Genomic DNA, 16,512 nt, shown 5'->3' on the forward strand with positions numbered 1-16,512 from the left:
CTTGGTTGGTGACTGCATGTGTCGCATTCCGGTAAGCAAACAAGAAATTATCCACCTTGTGTTGTAGTGGTATGTCGTCATTATGCATTGCCTTTATTGCCTTTTTAAAGGTCTAAACAAACCTCTCAGCCAATCCATTTGTGGCTGGATGATATGGGGCAGATGTGTAATGTTTCACCCCATTATTCCTCAGAAACCTCCGGAAATCCTCTGACACAAACTGTGGCCCATTGTTGGAGCAAATCTGTTCTGGCAAGCCATTCCTGGCGAAGATGGTCCGAAGGACTGCAATAGTTTTCTCCGTGGTGGTGGAGAACATTTTGATGACCTCTGGCCATTTCGAATGGGCGTCCACAGCGATTAGGAACATTGAGTCCATAAATGGACCAGCAAAATCAATGTGTACCCGTTGCCATGGAGATGAGGGCCACTCCCATGGATGTAGCGGGGCCTGTGGTGGAGCGTTTTGGACCTTCTGGCATCCTGTGCATCTCTTGGTCATATCCTCGATTTCTTTATCGATTCCCAGCCACCACACAAACGCCCTGGCTAGGCTCTTCATTTTTACCCCTCCCAGATGACCCTCATGAAGCTCATTGAGCACTCTATCTCTCAACTTGGGTGGAATTACCACTCGGGATCCACACATCAAGGTCCCGCGGCACACTGACAGCTGTTCTCTCCTTGGCGAGAATGCTGGCAACAGTGAGTCGCCATGTGCTGGCCATCCCTTCACCGTCAAATCATAGACCCGAGAGAGTGTCGGGTCATTTCGGGTTTCCTTCTCTATACTTGAGTTTGTAACAGGTAGATATTATGTCCGTGTGTAATTGAGACACGGACTGCAGGAGTTGGTTACAACAGGTCTTTACTGAGTGGAGACAAACTGGAACTACTATGCAAAAGTTACTACGCAGGCTTATATACGGGGTGGTCACTACTGGTACTGCAGTATACAGGGGCTGCAGAATATAGTTCCTTCTGCAAAGTACAAACACTACAATTCCTCCCCTTTTAGCTAAACAGTACATAACATTCGATTAATAATTAAATAACATATTTACAATTACAGTTGCTAGATACATTAGCTGAAGTTAAGCAATTATAAGTTCAGTCTTTGAGGAGGCTTCCTGATTCTGTCTGGATAACGCCTCTTTGGGGTATCAGGTTCTTCTGGCAAAGTTGATTCGGGATCAACGTCGTTGTTTGGTTCGTCTGCTTCCAATATCATCGATTCTGAGGTAGATGCAATTCGGTTTCATCACCAGGTGTATCGGATCGTGGTGTGGAATTGACGTTTTCCAGTGACTCTAGAATCTGGTCAGCATGGCGTCTTACAATGCTCTCTCCAACATCCACGGTATACATTAGGGGTCCTTGCCATGTGCAGATCGTTCCTGGCTGCCATTTCTCTGTGCGGTAGTCCCGGGCCAAAACTGGTTGACCTATCTTAAAACTCCTGGTCGGCCTTTCATTCATATTCTGAAACTGCCTGTTCTCCACATCTCTTCTGATGTTTGGCTTAACCAAATCCAGGTGGCATCGTAGTCTTCGATTGAAGAACATCATGGCTGGAGTTTGGTTGGTAACCGCATGTGTCGCATTCCGGTAGGCAAACAAGAAGTTATCCACCTTGTGTTGTAGGGGTATGTCTTCATTACCCATTGCCTTGATAGCCTTCTTGAATGTTTGAACGAACCTCTCAGCCAATCCATTGGTGGCTGGATGATATGGGGCGGATGTGTAATGCTTAACACCATTGTTCTTTAAGAACCTCCGGAACTCTTCAGACACAAACTGTGGTCCATTGTCAGAGCAAATCTGTTCAGGCAGCCCATTTCTGGCGAATATGGTTCGTAAGACTGTGATAGTTTTTTCTGTGGTGGTTGAGGACATTTTTATTACCTCTGGCCACTTTGAATATGCATCCACTGCAATTAAAAACATCGAGTCCATAAATGGACCAGCAAAATCAATGTGCACCCTTTTCCATGGAGATGAGGGCCACTCCCATGGATGTAGAGGGGCTTGTGGTGGGGTGTTTTGGACCTTCTGGCATCCTGTACAGCTCTTGGTCATCGCTTCGATTTCTCTATCGATTCCCGGCCACCACACAAACGCTCTGGCTAAGTTCTTCATTTTTACCCCTCCCAGATGACCCTCATGAAGCTCATTGAGCACTCTATCAATTTGGGTGGAATTACTACTCTGGATCCACACATCAAGGTTCCTCTGCACACTGACAGCTGTTCTCTTCTCGGCGAGAATGCTGGCAACAGTGGTTCGCCATGTGCTGGCCATCCCTTCACCATTAAGTCATAGACCCAGGAGAGTGTCGGGTCATTTCGTGTTTCCTTTTCTATGTTTGCATTCGTCACAGGTAGACATTCGACGATGGTCGAGTGGAATATCTCCACAGGATCCACTGCAGGTGCTTCTTCCACCGTCGGCAACGGTAGGCGCGACAATCCATCAGCATTCCCATGCTGTTTAGTTCCTTTGTACTCGATGTCATATTGGTGTGCCCCTAGGAAAAGGGACCACCTCTGTAGCCGTTGTGCTGTCATTATCGGGACGCCCTTCTGAGGGTTGAAAATGGAGACAAGAGGTTGATGATCAGTTAGTAGAGTAAATTTCTGACCGTGCAGGTAGTGATTGAACTTCTTCACCCCCCACACCAGGCTGAGGGCCTCTCTGTCAATCTGGGCGTAGTTACGCTCGGCTGAAGTTAACGAGCGTGACGCAAAAGCTATCGGCCACTCTGAACCATCAAGGAATTTATGTGACAGTACCGCTCCAATGCCGTAGGGAGACGCATCACACGCCAGTCTTATCGGTAGTGATGGGTTGTAGTGAGCCAATACTTCTCTTGAAGTGATTAGGTCTTTACTCTTCTGAAAGGCTCGCTTACATTCATCGCTCCATTTCCATGCTACTCCAGTTTGTAGTAGGGCGTTTGTGATAATAATAATAACTTCCGGGAAGTTATGTCATCACTTCCTGTGAACTGTGAACTATGAACTATGAACTGTGTACATACCTCACTTCCTGTCATATGTCACTTCCTGTTGGACTGGTATAAATACTGGTCTGTTCAGTATTGTAAGAGGCTTCTACCAGAGGCATGGTAAAGACCTCTCTTGTATATAGTGTGTTTATAAGTTACTTAAAGCTTACTTTAAAGTTACTTGATGGTAAGACTCCTTTTTCTTACATCAATTTAAGTAACTTAGTATTTACGCTCACAAATACTAGACCTTTGGACAAACTCGGAGTTAAGGATCCAGGGAACCACCCATCATGGAGAGAATCCTTAGACCTATTCGTCTGGACTTGGACCCGAATACACCAGCAGCTGGCAGGGTATGGAAGTATTGGTACCGTACTTTTGAGAATTTTCTGGATGAATGTAAAGCGGATGCTCCTGCTAGATTGAGGATACTTATCAATTATGTGACCCCAAAAGTGTTCGAATATGTTGATGAATGGGATAATTACGATGAGGTGATTCGGGCACTTAAGAAACTGTATGCCAAGACCCCAAATGAGGTCTATGCTAGACATCTACTGGCCACAGCCCAACAAGGGCCAGGGGAATCAATTGACGAATTCCTGCAAGAACTTCGCAGGCTCAGCATAGATTGTAACTTTCAGGCAGCCTCAGCTGAGCTGTACCGCAAAGAAATGATTCGTGATGCTTTCATCTGCGGGATTGCCTCTCCATTTATACGCCAGCGTCTACTAGAAAGTAAAACACTTGAGCTACAAAAAGCTTTTGACCTAGCTTGTTCTCTGGATTTGGCAAAGAGAAATGCAGACCTCTATCAGCTGCCCAGATCTCGATCTGCTGCTGTAGCTGCAACCAGACAATTCAAGCGGTCTCAGGTGAACCCTATCATGGGGGAATCTAATTCTGATAATTCTGATGAAGAAGAGGAGGATGACCCCACTTTAGCAGCCTCTTGGCAATCTAGGAAGGAGTGCTTCTTTTGTGGAGATGCTTTTCACCCTAGGAAAACCTGCCCTGCTCGCAATGCAATCTGCAGTTATTGCAAAAATAAAAGGACACTTTGCTAAAGTTTGCCTATCAAGGGCCTCTACGAGGGCCAATCCAGCTAAGGCCTACTGAACTGCCCCAATTAGGGCCTATCAAGATGCTCCAGCTAGGACCTATCAAGCTTCCTCTCGAGCTCTCTCCCGAAGAAGCACACCGAGAGTTTTAGCCACTCTCTGTGTAATGACACCAATTACAGCTGCTTGCCCACAGAACCTGTCTCATGCAGCCACAAAAATTTCAATTAAAGGGCATACCTTAGATGCCTTAATTGACTCAGGAAGTACTGATAGTTTCATTAAGGAACAGATTGTTGTGAAATTGAAACTACATGTCTTCCCATCGGACCAGGCAATTGCGATGGCTCAGTCATCACTTAATACCAGAATCTCCGGCTTTTGTGTTGTTGATATGACACTTCATGGTCGTATGTATCCCTCCACCCGACTTTCGGCGCTCAAGGACTTATGTAGTGATCTCCTCTTAGGGTTGGACTTCCAAAAACAGCATAAGAAACTCACCATTGAGTTTGGTGGATCCAAACCCGGACTTACTATTTCTAATATACCATCTAAATTACCGTTTTGTGCATTGTCAGCAGCTTCACTTGATGAACCCTCATTATTTGCCAGTATTCCGCCTCGATGCAAACCAATAATAACGAAATCGCGGCGCTTTAATCAGGAAGACCAATCTTTTATTGCGGCTGAAATCTCTCGACTTCTAGCAGAGGATATCATCGAACCATGTTCATCGCCCTGGCGGGCTCAAGTCGTCATTGTCAAGAAACATAGAAACATAGAAACATAGAAACTAGGAGCAGGAGTAGGCCATTCGGCCCTTCGAGCCTGCTCCGCCATTCAACGAGATCATGGCTGATCATCCAAACCCTAGCACCCGGTCCCTACACCGACAGCCGTCCCACCCAAGCCCTATCCCCGTAACCCCACGTATTTAATCACCCCTAACACGAAGGACCAATTTTTTTTTATCATGGCCAATCAACCTAACCCGCACATCTTTGGACTGTGGGAGGAAACCGGAGCACCCGGAGGAAACCCACGCAAACACGGGGGGAATGTGCAAACTCCACACAGACAGTCACCCGAGGCCGGATTTGAACCCGGGTCCCTGGCGCTGTGAGGCAACAGTGCTAACCACTATGCCACCGTGCTGCCCGTTAAAACCTCTAAAACCTCACAAACAGCGACTATGCAGCGATTATTCGCAAACCATCAATCAATATACCGACTTGGACGCCTACCCATTGCCACACATTGATGATATGGTTAATAAACTGGCCGAATACAAAGTGTTCTCAACTTACGATTTAAAAAGTGCCTATCATCAGGTACCCTTGAAGGTCTCAGATAAGCAGTACACGGCCTTTGAGGCTAATGGACGGCTGTACCAATTTCGTCGCCTCCCATTCGGGGTTACTAATGGAGTGGCTGTCTTCCAACGGGCAATGGATGGCCTGGTTAAGCAGGAAAACCTAAGGGACACTTTTCCCTATCTTGATAACATTACCATTGCAGATCACGATCAACAGGAACGCGACGCCAACCTCGAAAAATTTCGGGATGCCCTCCATCGCCGTAATTTGACCCTGAATGAATCCACATCTGTTGAGTCGCAACCGACCATCAACATCCTTGGCTACTGCGTAGGCAATGGTATCATTAAGCCAGACCCAGAGAGACTTCGCCCGCTCCAAGAGCTCCCGTCACCTAAGAATCTGGCTTCTTTACGTCGGGCTCTCGGTCTGTTTGCATACTACGCTAAATGGATTCCTCATTTTTTGGACAAAATCCAACCCTTGCTGCATGCTGGATCATTTCCACTGGGAACAGCGGCTGTTGCAGCCTTTAACCTTCTCAAAAAACAGTTGGAGAAAGCGGCTCTTCACTCCATCGATGAGAATCTCCCTTTCGTGGTTGAATGTGATGCCTCGGAGGTGGCGATCTCGGCTACTCTGAATCAGGAAGGTCGTCCTGTAGCATTTATGTCCAGGACCTTACAAGGTGCCGAGCTACATTATCCTCCGGTTGAGAAAGAAGCCACAGCCATCATAGAGGCAGTACGGAAGTGGAACCATTTTCTAGCTCGCCAGCACTTTACATTGATCACGGACCAACGATCAGTCGCCTTCATGCTCGATAATCGAAAACGAACCAAAATTAAGAATAATAAAATACAACTTTGGAGGATGGAACTGGCCTCTTTTGGTCATACCATTCTCTATCGGCCTGGCAAGGAGAATGTGGCCCCGGACACCCTCACACGGGCATTCTGCTCCACTATGTCATCCTCTACTCTCATGGATGTCCACAATGGATTGTGTCATCCTGGCGTTACGCGCATGCTACATTTCGTACGATCACGGAATCTCCCTTTTTCCACTGGAGATGTAAAGAAAATATGCTCAGAATGCCGGCTTTGTGCGGAATTAAAACCTCAGTTCTTCCGCCCCTCAGATGGTATACTCATACATGCAACCCAACCGATGCAACGACTTAGCATCGATTTTAAGGGCCCAGTGCCCTCTTCAACTCGGAACACATATTTGCTCACCATGATCGACGAATATTCACGTTTTCCGTTTGCCTTCCCCTGCTCCAATATGCTGGCGTCCACAGTAATCTGCTGCCTTGAGCAGGTATTTTCTCTCTGTGGCATGCCGGCTTATATTCACTCAGATCGGGGTCCATCCTTTATGTCAAGGGAACTCAAGGACTACCTCTCAGAACGGGGAATTGCTACAAGCAAAACAACACCATACCATCCCATTGGAAATGGGCAGGTAGAGAGGTATAACGGTATCATCTGGAATTCCATACGTCTCGCTTTAAGATCTCGGGGCCTACCAGACCAGCAATGGGAAACAGTGCTTCTGGATGCATTGCACTCTATACGGTCCCCGCTTTCTACAGCCACAAATACTACACCTCATGAGCGGTTCTTTGGATTCCAGCGTCGCTCATCTCATGGGACATCACTCCCGTCATGGCTAACTACTCCTGGACCTGTATTACTCCGAAGATACGTTCGGACGTCTAAAAATGACCCTCTCGTAGATGAGGTCGAACTAACCGATGCCAACCCCACCTATGCAAACATACGATATTCCAACGGCCGAGAATCTACCGTATCATTACGGGATCTGGCTCCCTGCCCACCAGGACCTAGTGGGACATCGGGTGATGGCATTTCACCAGGAAACTCTTGGGACCTATCGGGTACCCCTCTCCAGGATCCTGATCGGACACCAACTAGCTTGGTGCCGGTAGAACCCCGTACTCAAGGTTGTGACCCTCCCAGTACCGCGCATGAAAGTACTGATCCGCCACAGACCAGCTCTGCACCTCCCTCTGAATAGAGGCAGTCCGACTTTGAACCTATTGGGGCTCGTACTCGAAGCCATGACCTCCCCGACCCTTCACAGGGCAATCCAGGCCACGCAGACTCTGACCAATGGCCAACCGCATGTAAGCGGACCAGCGACCCTCTACGACGGGAATCCAAACGGGTGCGACTCTTCCTTGTTCGGCGGCTGCGGACCAAAAGGTAGACCACTGCCTCCTAATCCTGCAGGAGGGAAGAATGTGATAATAATAATAACTTCCGGGAAGTTATGTCATCACTTCCTGTGAACTGTGAACTATGAACTATGAACTGTGTACATACCTCACTTCCTGTCATATGTCACTTCCTGTTGGACTGGTATAAATACTGGTCTGTTCAGTATTGTAAGAGGCTTCTACCAGAGGCATGGTAAAGACCTCTCTTGTATATAATGTGTTTATAAGTTACTTAAAGCTTACTTTAAAGTTACTTGATGGTAAGACTCCTTTTTCTTACATCAGCGTTCATTGGGTGCAGAATTGTGGACAAATTCGGCAAAAACTTATGGTAGTAATTCACCAATCCGAGGAATGACCTCAGTTGCGACACATTTTCAGGTGCTGGAGCCTTAACCACCGCTTCAATTTTGTCAGGGGACTTATGTAACCCCTCTTCATCAATCACGTGGCCACAATACGATATCTGTTTCTTAAAAAACTCGCACTTGGGGCGATTGGCTCGTAGCCCATGTTCTCTTAGTCTAGTGAGCACCTGCTCTAGGTTGGCAAGGTGTTCACTGTCATCTTCACCTGTCACTAGGATATCGTCCAAGTAACACTGAGTCCCCGGAATCCCTTGCAGGACTTGTTCCATCGCTCTTTGCCATATCGCCGGAGCTGATGCTACTCCGAATACCAGTCGATTTTGTGAGTGTTTATCGTGAGATACTTCCTAGAGGATTCTTCAACCTCCATCTGCAAATATGCTTGTGCTAGGTCAATTTTTGTAAAACGCTTCCCTCCAGATAGTGAGGCAAAAATATCTTCTATCCTTGGGAGAGGATATTGTACTGTGTGAAGGACTGGGTTCACTGTCACCTTGAAGTCCCCACAGATGCGAACCTTCCTTGGCTCCTCAGACTTATTGTTTAACGTTTTCTTCATGACAGGAACGATGGGTGTCGCCCACTCGCTCCAGTCTACCATAGATAACACTCCTGCATTCTCCAGATTTTCCAGCTCTGCCTCGACGGCTGGGCGAATTGCATACGGTACCGGTCTTGCTTTGAAAAACTTGGGACTTGCATTTTCTTCTATTTTTATCGAGGCGGTTACGCCTTTAAGAGTTCCCAGTTCTTGTTGAAATACCTCTTTGGTGTTAGCTAAGATTTTTGACAATCGTCCAGGTGTGACGTCGTCATCCTTTTTACCAGCCAACGTCAGTGCCTGAATGGAGTGCCAGTCTAAACTTATCTTTCTGATCCATTCACGTCCCAATAATGGTGGTCCACCATCTTGCAGTATGTACAGATACAATTTCTGTATTTCCTTGCCGTTGTATTCGAAAGGCACCCTTATTTTCCCTCTGGGGTATACTTTCTGCCCCGTATACATCTTCAAGACAATGGATGTGTCTTTCAAGGGTATGCGTGAGAATAGCCGCTCGTAGTCTCGTCGATTCATGACGGTCAGGGCTGATCCTGTATCCAATTCCATTTTGACTTGGGACCCTGCTATCATGAGGGTGACCCACATGGTTCGGTGATCCTCTTTTGTGATTACGTTGTGAAGTTTGAGACAGCTTAGTCTCTTGTTCCCGGATTCACTATCGCTCTTCTGGTCTTCGGAACTACTGTCCGTCATCTTTTGTACTTTCCTGTACTGTTCCTTAGTAGCCTTTTTGTTGTCGTTAGTCTTCTTCCCAGACCTGCAAACTCGTGCAATGTGTCCCATCTTTCCGCATTGCCTGCATATTTTGTCCTTGGACCAGCAGTCCTTCTGGTCATGGGTTGTTCTGCCGCAGCGAGAACATTTTTCAAATCCCCGTGTCATTTCGTGGGTGCCGTATTCCTGTGGCTTTTGCTGTATTTCCACAGCTCCCCTTGCTGCTGCTTCGTACGATACTGCCACGCTGAAAGCCTTATCTAGTGCAGCTCTTTCTCTGAGAGTAACCTCTTCTGGGTTCCTTCACTCAGGAGTCCACAGACAAATTTGTCCCGTAGAGTATCTGTCAGTCCTGCGCCGAACTGGCAGTGCTTTGATAGCTTGCGTAGTTCCGTAAGGTAATCAGCATTGCTCTCATCTTTATGCTGATTTCTCCTGTGGAATTTAAATCTTTCTGCTATCAGCAGCGGTGTAGGATTTAGGTGTTCCTGTAGGATATCAACAATTTCGTTAAAACTCTTCGCCATCGGTTTGGCTGGAGTGATCAGGTTCCGCAATAGGCCGTACGTTCTTGCGCCCATTAAGTTGAGTAGTACCGATGCCTTTTTCTCATCGGCTACTTCGTTTGCCTTGCAATATAGTTCGACTTTTTCCACATACGTGGTCCAGTCTTCTATTGCATTATCGAAGGCAGTGATATTGCCAGTCTTCGGCATCTTGGAAATCTAAGATGGCGCCTCCCGCGCTTTGCCTTCTTCCCCGGTTTAACAAAATGGCGCCTCCCGTGCTTTGCCTTCTTCCCCGCTGGATTAAGATGGCGCCTCCCACGCTTTCCGTCTTCTCCGCTGCTGCTAGCGCTGTTGCTGGCATTTTATGCCTTGATGGCGACGCCCTATGGTCTTCGCGCACTTCCCCCCCGCGCTGCTGCTAACGCCGCTCTCCGCGGTTCCCGTGGCAAACTGCAGCTCCTTGCGGCTTTCTGCGCTTCTAATTTCTTTTATTTTCCCGTCGTCAGAGCAACCCTACGGGACACTTTCCTCCCTCTTCTCGGGTCTGTACGCTGCCTGGCTTCATAGCACCGGCCGCGCCCTGTGTGCTCCACCCTCTCTCTCTCTCTCCTCTTCCCGATAACGCTGCTCGGCCCCGTTGAAAAGCCACCCGATCGAGCTCTAGCCCGCCGCAGCCCAGGAAGGATCAGTGTACTACCTGCCACCAGCCCGATTAGCTGGAACACCATAGACAGGATAACCAAGCCCCGCTCTCGACAGCCTCTCCTGCAAATCTTCAACTCCGATGAATCAGAGGCGGTTGCCCACGGTCGACGCCCGTTTCTTCTGTTTTTTTTTTCTTCTTTCTTCCTTCTGGCCTCGACCTCTAACAACTTCGCTTCAGGGATGGATCCCCATGAGGTGGTGCAGAACTGTAGGTAAGTTCGGATCTGCTTGTCGCCAGTATTATGTCCGTGTGTAATTGAGACACGGACTGCAGGAGTTGGTTACAACAGGTCTTTACTGAGTGGAGACAAACTGGAACTACTATGCAAAATTACTATGCAGGCTTATATACAGGGGTGGTCACTACTGGCACTGCAGTATACAGGGGCTGCAGAATATAGTTCCTTCTGCAAAGTACATACACTACAGTAGACATTCGACTATGGTCGCATGGAATATCTCAACAGGGTCCACTGCAGGTGCTTCCTCTACCGTAGGCAACGGTAGGCGCGACAGCCCATCCGCATTTCCATGATGTTTCGTACCCTTGTACTCTATGTCGTACTGATGTGCCCCTAGAAAAAGTGACCATCTTTGCAGCCGTTGCACCGTCATCACCGGAACGCCCTTCTTTGGGTTAAAAATGGAGACCAGGGGCTGATGATCAGTCAGTAGGGTGAATTTCTGCCCGTGCAGATAGTGATTGAACTTCTTCGCCCCCCACACCAGGCTGAGGGCCTCCCTGTCAATCTGGGTGTAGTTACGCTCGGCTGAGGTTAACGAGCGCGACGCAAAGGCTATTGGCCTCTCTGAACCGTCAAGGAATTTGTGTGACAGCACCGCTCCGATGCCATAGGGAGACGCATCACATGCTAACCGAATCGGTAGTGTTGGATTGTAGTGGGCCAATACTTCTTTCGAAGTGATTAGGCATTTACATTTCTGAAAGGCACGCTTACACTCATCACTCCATTTCCATGTTACTCCAGTTTGCAGCAGGGCATTCAGTGGGTGCAGAATTGTAGATAAATTCGGCAAGAGCTTATGGTAGTAGTTCACCAACCCGAGGAACGACCTCAGTTGCGACACATTTTCCGGTGCTGGAGCCTTGACTACAGCCTCAATCTTGTCCGGCGACTTATGCAACCCTTCCTCATCAATCATGTGGCCACAATACGAGATTTGTCTCCTGAAGAACTCGCATTTGGGGCGGTTGGCTCGTAGCCCATATTCCTGTAATCTAGTGAGCACCTGCTCCAGGTTGGCAAGGTGCTCACTGTCATTTTCGCCCGTAACCAGGATGTCGTCCAAATAACACTGGGTCCCCGGGATCCCTTGCAGGACTTGTTCCATCACCCTCTGCCAAATAGCCGGGGCTGATGCTACCCCGAATACCAGTCGATTGTACTGGTAAAGGCCTTTGTGAGTGTTTATCGTGAGGTATTTCCTAGATGCTTCTTCCACCTCCATTTGTAGATACGCTTGGGCCAGATCAATCTTTGTAAAGCGTTTCCCTCCAGATAGTGAGGCGAAAATATCTTCTATCCGTGGAAGTGGATATTGTACTGTGTGCAGGACTGGGTTCACAGTTACCTTGAAGTCCCCACAGATGCGAACCTTCTTCGGTTCCCCAGGCGTGCTGCTCAATGATTTCTTCATTACAGGAACAATGGTTGTGGCCCACTCGCTCCAGTCCACCTTGGACAGCACACCCGAATGCTCCAGACTCTCCAGCTCTGCTTCAACGGCTGGGCGGATCGTGTAAGGTAACGGTCTGGCCTTAAAAATTTTTGGGTTTGCGTTATCTTCGATTTTTATCATTGCCGCTACTCCTTTTAGAGTCCCAAGTCCTTGTTTGGAACACCTCTTTCGCGTCAGTTAGAATCTTTGACAGTCGTCCAGGTGTGACGTCATCATCCTTTTTATCAGTCACAGTTAGCGCCTGAATGGAATGCCAATCCAATTGTTTTTTTCGGATCCATTCACATCCCAATAATGGTGGTCCTCCATCTGATAGTATATATAGATACAGTTTCTGTGTTTCCTTGCCGTTGTATTCAACTGGCACCCTTATTTTTCCTCTGGGGTAGACTTTTTGCCCCGTGTATGTCTTCAATACAATGGACGTGTCCTTCAAGGGTATGTGTGGGAATAGCCGCTCATAGTCTCGTCGATTCATGACAGTTAGGGCTGATCCTGTGTCCAATTCCATCTTTACTGGGGACCCTGCTATCATGAGGGTGACCCAAATGGTTCGGTGATCCTCCTTTGCGATCACGTTGTGTAACTTTAGACAACTTAGTCTCCTGCTCCCGGAGTCCTTATCACTCTTCTGATCTTCCGAACTACTGTCTGTCAATTTCTTTACTTTCTTGTACTTTTCCTTAGTAGTTCTTGTAGTGTTGGTTTTCTTTCCCGACCTGCAGACTCTTGCTATGTGTCCCATTTTCCTTCTGATCATGGGTTGTTCTGCCGCAGCGATAGCACTTTTCTGCTCCATACACCATTTCGTTGGTGCTGTATTCTTGTGGTTTCTGTTGTATTTCCACAGCTCCCCGTGCTGCTGCTTCGTAGGATACTGCCACGCTGAAAGCCTGTTCTAGCGTCAGGTCCTTTTCCGAAAGTAGTCATTTCTGGGTTCCTTCACTCTGGAGCCCGCAGACAAACTTATCCCGTAAGGTGTCTGCCAGTCCTGCTCCGAACTGGCAGTGCTTCGATAACTTGCGTAGTTCCATAAGATCTTCATTTTTACCCCTCCCAGATGACCCTCATGAAGCTCATTGAGCACTCAATCTCTCAACTTGGGTGGAATTACCACTCGGGACACTGGCACCAGTACTGGGGCAGGAGGGAGCTGTTCCGTTGGGATGGGCTTCACTTGGCCAGTGCTGGGACTAGAGTCCTGGCGGATCATATAACTAGGGCTGTAGAGAGGGCTTTAAACTAACTAGTGTGGGGGAGGTTCCTAGAGAGCAAATAATAAAAATGACAACAGAGAAGGTCATAGACTTAGGTAGCAGTGGGGAAATTAAAAACCAGAGTGTCAGGAAGGGGCAGAAGGTATGGAGTAAAAGGTAAAGTAATAAAAAGGGCAAAAGCAGGAACTAAGTGTCACAAAACATATTTGAAAGTTCTCTATCTGAATGCACGTAGCATTCGTAACAAAATAGACGAGTTAATGGCACAAATAACTACATATGGGTATGATCTTGTGGCCATTACAGAAACATGGCTGCAGGGTGACAATGCCTGGGAATTAAACATACCAGGTTATTTAACGATCAGGAAGGACAGGCAGGAAGGAAGGGGAGGTGGGGTGGCTATGTTAATAAAGGAAGGAATCACTGTAATACAGAGAAATGATATTGGGTCAAAAGATCAGGATAATGAAACAGTTTGGGTGGAGGTAAGGAATAATAAGGGGAAAAAAACACTAGTGGGCGTAGTCTATAGGCCTCCGAACAGTGGCAACTCTGTTGGACGGAGTATCAATCAGGAAATAGTTGAGGCTTGTAATAAGGGAACATCTATAATTATGGGGGATTTTAACTATCATATTAATTGGACAAATCAAATTGGGCAGGGCTGCCTTGAGGATGAGTTCATTGAGTGTATTAGGGATGGGTTTCTTGAGCAGTATGTAACTGAACTGACCAGGGGGCAAGCAACCTTAGATCTGGTCCTGTGTAACGAGATGGGATTAATTAAAAATGTCCTAGTAAAGGATCCCCTTGGAATGAGTGACCATAACATGGTTGAATTCCATATTCAATTAGAGGGTGAGAAGGTTGGATCTCAAACAAGCGTGCTAAGCTTGAATAAAGGAGACTATGAAGGTATGAGAGCGGAATTGAGTAGAGTGGATTGGGTAAATAGATTAAAGGGTAAGACGATACATGATCAGTGGTGTACATTTAAGGAGTTATTTTACAACTTCCAAAAAATATATATTCCACTGAGAAGAAAAGGGTGTAAAAGAAAAGACAGCCATCCGTGGCTAAGTAAAGAAATTAAGGATAGTATTCGACTAAAAACAAGGGCATATAAGGTAGCCAAATCTAGTGGGAGGATAGAGGATTGGGAAAACTTTAAAAGACAGCAAAAAATAACAAAAAGATTGATTAAGAAAGGGAAGATAGATTATGAAAGTAAATTAGCAAAAAATATAAAAACAGATAGTAAGAGTTTTTATAGTTGTATAAAAAGAAAAAGGGTGGCTAAAGTAAATGTTGGTCCCTTAGAGGATGAGACCGGGAAATTAATGGTGGGAAATATGGAGATGGCAAAAACACTGAATGAATATTTTACATCAGTCTTTACAGTAGAAGACACTAAGAATATCCCAACACTGGACAAACAGGGGGCTAAAGGGGAGGAGGAGCTAAACACGATCAAAATCACTAAGGAAGTGGTACTCGGTAAAATAATGGGACTCAAGGCGGATAAATCACCTGGACCTGATGGCTTACATCCTAGGGTCTTGAGGGAAGTGGCGGTAGGGATTGTGGATGCATTGGTAATAATTTTCCAAAACTCCCTGGAATCAGCAAAGGTCCCGGCAGACTGGAAAACTGCTAATGTAACGCCCTTATTTAAAAAGGGCAGTAGACAGAAGGCTGGAAACTATAGACCGGTTAGCCTAACATCTGTGGTAGGTAAAATATTGGAGTCCATTATTAAGGAGACAGTAACAGGACATTTGGATAATCATAATTTAATAGGACAAAGTCAGCATGGTTTTATGAAGGGGAAGTCATGTTTGACAAATTTGCTGGAGTTCTTTGAGGAAGTAACGTATAGGGTGGATAAAGGGGAACCAGTGGATGTAGTGTATTTAGACTTCCAAAAGGCATTTGACAAGGTGCCACACAAAAGATTATTACTTAAGATAAAAAATCACGGGATTGGGGGTGATATTCTGGCATGGCTAGAGGATTGGCTATCTAACAGAAGGCAGACAGTTCGGATAAATGGTTCATTCTCGGACTGGCAATCAGTAACTAGTGGTGTTCCACAGGGGTCAGTGCTGGGTCCCCAACTCTTTACAATCTATATTAACGATTTGGAGGAGGGGACCGAGAGTAACATATCAAAGTTTGCAGATGATACTAAGGTGGGAGGGAAAGTAGTGAGTGAGGAGGACATAAAAAACCTGCAAGGGGACATCGACAGGCTAAGTAAGTGGGCAGAGATTTGGCAGATGGAATACAGTACTGGAAAGTGTGAGGTTATGCACTTTGGCAGGAAAAATCGTAGAGCAAGTTATTATCTTAATGGCAAGAAACTGGAAAGTACTGAAGTACAAAGGGATCTGGGGGTCCTGGTGCACGAAACTCAAAAGGTTAGTATGCAGGTGCAGCAAGTGATTAAGAAGGCCAATGGAATGTTGGCTTTCATTGCTAGGGGGATAGAATATAAAAATAGGGAGGTATTGCTTCAGTTGTACAAGGTATTGGTGAGACCGCACCTGGAATACTGCGTACAGTTTTGGTGTCCATACTTAAGAAAGGACATACTTGCTCTCGAGTCAGTACAAAGAAGGTTCACTCGGTTAATCCCGGGGATGAGGGGATGGACATATGAGGAAAGGTTGAGTAGATTGGGACTCTACTCATTGGAGTTCAGAAGAATGAGAGGCGATCTTATTGAAACATATAAGATTGTGAAGGGGTTGGATCGGGTGGATGCGGGGAAGATGTTCCCGATGATGGGTTAAACTAGAACTAGGGGGCATAGTCTTAGAATAAGGGGCTGCTCTTTCAAAACTGAGATGAGGAGGAACTACTTCACTCAGAGGGTGGTAGGTCCATGGAATATGCTGCCCCAAAAAGCTGTAGAAACTACATCATTACATAAATTTAAAACAGAAATAGACAGTTTCCTAGAGGTAAAGGGAATTAAGGGTTACGGGGAGCGGGCAGGAATTTGGACATGAGTCTAGGTTCGGTTCGGTCATGGCCCTGTGGGTAGCAGAGCGGGCCCAGGGGCCGTGTAGCCTGATCCTGCTCCTATTTCG

The sequence above is a fragment of the Somniosus microcephalus genome, chromosome 3, assembly GCF_052327205.1.
Source record: "Somniosus microcephalus isolate GS21.2 chromosome 3, FLI_Smic_1.0, whole genome shotgun sequence".
In the NCBI taxonomy this organism is placed as follows: domain Eukaryota; kingdom Metazoa; phylum Chordata; class Chondrichthyes; order Squaliformes; family Somniosidae; genus Somniosus; species Somniosus microcephalus.